Source organism: Meleagris gallopavo, chromosome 3 (genome assembly GCF_000146605.3).
Source record: "Meleagris gallopavo isolate NT-WF06-2002-E0010 breed Aviagen turkey brand Nicholas breeding stock chromosome 3, Turkey_5.1, whole genome shotgun sequence".
Taxonomy (NCBI): Eukaryota; Metazoa; Chordata; class Aves; order Galliformes; family Phasianidae; genus Meleagris; species Meleagris gallopavo.
In genome coordinates, this window is record NC_015013.2 from 42492169 (window position 1) to 42497964 (window position 5796).

Sequence of the window (5796 nt, forward strand, 5' to 3'; positions counted from 1 at the left end):
CCCTTCCGGTAGCACAGGAGAATTGCCTTCACCTGTGCTCCTGTGGTTGACTCATTGCTTGCCTCAGGTGATCAATCAGAGGGTTCAGGCCGTGATTCAGCAGTCTCATACATCTACACATTCAAAAAATGAAAAGGAACTGAAAACAACCGATATATATTTTCAATTGTCCTTCAGTTATCTGGTAAAAACCTCTTAACTTCATGTGTTTTTGAAAACATTCAGCAAGATTTAATAATGTCACAAAAAGCATAAATTTGCCTTGCTATTCTATTACATTGTTTTCATGTCTCTTAGCTGATTTTCAGTATTATTCCTACTCATTTGGTGACTGATATACTGAGGAAAATACCTGAGTATACTTCTCATTTGCTGTGAGGGCATGAATATCAGGTAATGTATAAGTTTTAAGGTGTAGCATCAGATATTATGGAGTAACATTTGTACATTTCCTGTAAGTGAAATTTCAAGTCCTTTGAAATCACTATGCTTGTTGCCATTGTTTTTAATGAAGACAGAATTTCACTGTTTACATTATAGAATGTGACATGTTTCTTGCTTTAAAATCCCTTTAACCAAGGGTCTGTATTTAACTTTTTGAGGCCCCAGAAGTCTATCGTACATTATTATTTTAGTTGACTAAACCTTTCATCTTGTTCCAAAAGATGCAGGAAGGACTTTAGAAGCTTCTTTTCACAGCTGTAAATATTTTACCAGAACCGCAGGAGAAGTGACATATCTGTAGGAGCTTAGCTGAACCTCAGAGAACTGACTCATATGACATCGTTTTTGTGCCTCTACTGACCCTGAGAAAGATACAAAGCACAGCAGTTGTGTGATCCCACACTCCTATCAAATGAGAGGAAAACATATGCTTTCTGTTAGAGGCAAAAATTTAAAATCCTCCATGTTTTCCTTTAACAAAGACCTGTAAATGATCACGTTAAAAAAGTGAGGCAATGGAATTCAATTTTACAGTTAAAATAAATTAAGGTTCCGTTTTGTTGAAAAAAATGCCTTAGTTAGTTTAACTGTGGAATTTCAAAACTACTTTTATTGCCCTAATAATAAAACAACTCTTCTCAAAGGAAAAAAAGATAATTCTGTTTTTTATCGATTCTTTATCTTACTGCATTATCCCAAAACTGCAAAAGATATTAGATATTGCTGTTGTTACTGTGATTGCATTCCTCATGCAAAGTAGTTGTTGCATTTTTTTTTTTTCTCATAACAAATGATGGTACAAGACTAAAGTTGTAGAAAAAAAAAAAAACGAGAAAGAATCTGGCTTGGCTGATTTCAAACAACTTTGGTTGGTTTTCAAACCATAATTAATCTTGCCATGCAATATGGTATTGTGATTAGCATCTCTGCTGCATTTACTCCACAAAGCTTCCTGTGGCTGTGACCCAAGAAGGGAAACCACATTAGAGCCTGAAAGCAATACTTTTAAGGGCGTCCAAAACAAGGGTGTTTCAGTGAATAGTGAAAGAGAATCAATACTGGCCCATCACAAAGCAATGCTGAGACGTTTGGAACTCTCAGGCAAAATTCGCACTGGATTACAAGATGCTTTTTCTTATCCTTGCAGTCTTGTTCAAAGGAAAGACATTTCTCTCGCTGAATAAACAGTAATTGCAGAGCTGAGCAATGATATTTATTAGCCAGTGGGAAAGAAGAAATCAGAAGTAGAACTGTCTGATGAATTGAGTCAAAACCCAGCTACCCCAACTGAAAAACCTGATGTATTGCTGTGTAGGACAGATGGTACATTTTCTTGGACTATTCAACCTCATTCTAAAGGGAAAGTTCAAAACTGGGCACCCTTCTCTGTGAGTGATTTGTGAATGTGGGTTTTTCTGAGCTTTTTGTTCAGGAAACAATGAACACAAATTTTCAAAGTTCAATTGAAAAAGTCTATGTGAGCCACTCTGCTCTTTTAGTCTGAAGAAATATAGCATATACTGCTAACGATGTTTATCAAAATGCTTTGCTTCCATTCCATATGACATGTCTTGGAATGCCTATATGAGCGTGAGGAACAAATGCAGCATCTGCTTTGTTTCTTTCCTGTTCCTCCAGGAGGCAGTGCAATGCTTAGGGAAAGTAAAGGTGTAAAGAGACTGAAGAGGACTGAGTTATTTTGATGAATAAATAATTACATAAAGTAGGACACAACATAAAAGAGCTGAATCTATTTAAGAATAGCTTGCTAAACAGGATTAGTTTGTGTCCCTAGCTGAATTAATGATAATGTCCAGTGAATATCCAGGGAGCAAGGATATGGCTTGTGCACTAAAATAAAGTTCTGATTAAAATTCCATTTTAAAGACAAGAATAAGAGAAAGATTCTTGTCAGTAGGGCTTGGATTAGGACCCAGCTAAGTGGTCTTCACATCCATGCTCTAGATAGCATTCACAAATGTCTTCAGGTAGATACACTAAAGAAAATGCTTTTTTTTTTTTTTTCTCCAGATCAGGAAGTGTGGAGAAAAACTTTCCTAGCTTTACAAAATAACACTTTTAATCACACAAGCTACACATTTACATAGTTTTAGTATAACTATATGTTCTACACTTGCTTTAATTGAGATTCAAATACTACAGACAAGAGCACAACACTCACTGCTACATATGGAGCATGGGATAGCATTTCAGCACTTGAAGAATTCCAAGAATTGTGCTCAACATTGCTGCAGTGGTAGGCAGCTAGGAAAGGGTAACAGGTCCTGTTAAAAAAATGTCTGTAAGTTAAGAATTTGATTCTCTTTAATAGTCTTGGGGTGAAAAATGTTCTATGGCCAAAGTGGATGTCTTCTTTTGTCATTTCAGGAAACGCAGTGCTTAAATAGTGAATACAAGCCTAGGTCTGCTTACACATTCTAAACAGTTGCTTCAGGACACTGAGACATTAGCAGCAAAGTCTGTCCTTGACAATAGACTGCGGGTATTCCAGCATCTGAAATTTCTGCTGACTTGGATTTATTGTTTGGTGACATACACTCCTTGGAACAAAGACAGGAAATGCCACATGGTTTTCTGTTGTAGTAGGGACAGAAGAAGCAGTCTGCAGTTCAGAAGCTGGCAGAATGGTTGTTCAAAAAATGATTCTAGTAGAGTGGAGGGAGAACTGGCCCAAGGACAGTAGCAGTCTTATTCTTGCACCTTTGGTCAGTGCAACTGTTGCCCTGTGGAAGTATGCATTGTTCTTGAGAAGTAAACAAGCATTTTATGCCAGAAGTTCTGAGCCTACTATAGAATCTTCTAGCACATGTAATTTCTACCAAAAGAATTATTTTCTCTTTCATCCCAAATTAACACATTTCTGTACAGAGTATTACTTTCTTTAATTATAGTCATAAATGTATTTACCAAAGTGTTAGCTGGCCATATATTGAATTATTAACTAAAACTGTTGGATTCTCCTTTCTATTCACCTTTTTTGCCCTGTCTCATGCAAGTATAGCAGGACAAGGGGAAATGATTTTAAGTTGAAGGAGGGAAGATTTAGGTTGAATGTCAGGGGGAAGTTCTTTACTATGAGAGTGGTGAGGTGCTGGATCAGGCTGCCAGACAAGCTGTGGATGCCCCATCCCTGGAGGTGTTCAAGGCCAGGTTGGATGGAACCCTGGACAGCCTGGTCTAGTACTAAATGTGGAGGCTGGCGACCCTGCATGTGGCAGAGGGTGGAGCTTGATGATCCTTGAGGTCCTTGAACCCAAGCCATCCCGTGATTCTGAGAAGTAGCCAGGCTTTCTTTAAGGGTTTGTATATATGAAGCTATCTGTTTCAACTCTGTTAAAATCTTGACAGATGAACCACAGGAAGAATTGTCTCAGCTAATTCCAGTACATTCTTGTAATTGCAGAAAAGAGGTTTAATCAGAGTGTTTGTTTACCTTCAGATCTCAGTTAGACAATCAGAAAGCCTTGGGTGCCCTCCCTCTTCCCTCTTCACAACCTCCCAGTGACACTCACTACACAAATCTTTGCCACTTGGAACAAAGATGATGACTTGGTGAATTCTCAGATGTGAAGTCAGTGTGTCAGACGTGTAAATTAAACATGCTCAGACAGCCTCAGGCTTAGAAAGTTCAATAAGGTCTGGCTTTTCAATAGAAATTCTAGACCTGGCTCTTGTTTCAACTTTGTCATCTCTCCACAGGCAAAGTATACTGTCATTTGTCTATGGTGACTGTAATTAATGCCTCAACTCTCAACTCAGTCTCTGGAGGACTGCAACTGGATATTTCATTCTCTGCAGTGCGCTAGAAAAATAATGTACCTACTTGTCCAAAGTGACGGGACAGCTTCTACATACCATCAGACATTTGTTTGCATTCCCCAAGGAATGTTTTTAGGTTGATCTTCACCTAAGCAACTTGTTAAAGCATTTGTCTTAGTTTTCCTGGTTGCTAACATGTCTGCTACACGCTTTCATACAACTTTCAAGTCACCTTATAAATGACTTGATTGCTTTCTGTGGATCAGCTGTTCCAGTTCACAAGTAGGAATTTTGTTTCTCTTTTTCTAAACATATCCTATAATCAAATAAACGTACAGAGGGCTGCTACTGCCTAACATATGCCCTGAAACACATAATGAAGATCTATGAGTTCATAAAAGGGAGAGACCATTCCTGGAGAACACGCCACCTTTAAGGTAGCATTTCATCTTATCAGATATTCAAATAACAACAGTGATTATATATATATAGACTTCTTCTTTATATGCACAACAGTTAACAAGACTTGCAACATAATTCTGCGTACAATACTGTGTATAATACTGTGTGTAATACCAGTATTAGTAAGAAATCAACAATAATTATTGGATAATAGCCTTATTGCTGGGAATAGGATTCCAGATAATGATTATACGAGCACTTCTGTGTCAGCTATCAACATAATAAGAGTTTTATGTGAGAAACTAGCATCATGAAACACATCTCCTGTTGGATTCGTATAATGTCCCACTCATCTGTTTCTGTTGGGAACATAAAGTGTTGTTCATCTATGTGATATCTGGCTCCTTGTTTGACCCTTTCAAATCTGTCAGTTGTAATGTAAAAATAAGTGATACCTTGGGAATGAAGAAAAAACAATGGGAGAGTTAAAGTTGCTGGAGAAAGGTGAGATCCTTAGAGAATGCTCTGAGATGAGTAGTGTTGCAGGAGCACACCCTGTCAAACTACACAGCAAGAGTAAGATCTTTCGCAAAACACTAAAGGAGTGAGCAGGATGTGGCAACGTTTTTATAACCTAACTGCACCTGTTCCAAATCAGCCGATTAAGCCATATGCTCAGCAAAATATTTATTCAATCATTAGCTCTAGTGCCAGATTTAAAAACAAAACAAAACAACCTCCCTCAGAAATGCGAAGCAAACCGGAATATTCAAGAGAATGAAGGGAAAAAATAGTCAGTGGATCATTGAGAACAGAGATCTCATTATTAACTTGTAAAGTTCACATCATGGTGAACTAAGAAAAGAGAGGCAGATTTAGAACAGATGAGTGCAGTGTTTATTACTTTTTGAATGTTTACTTGAAAGAATATATTCATGGCAGATTTATCTGTATGGAATGGAAAATGAGAAATTTTCAAGGCCAGTGTTATCCAGGAAAGGAGCAAAGCCATGAAGACTAAGACAGTCAAATACAAATTATGGAGAGCTAGGAACCTAATTTAAAAACGATCGGCCAAATTTGAATATGGAGCTTACTGGCTTTAAAATACCATTACTTTAATTATATTGAGCAGTGAACTGTAAAGTAGTTTGCCATCATTTATGCCAA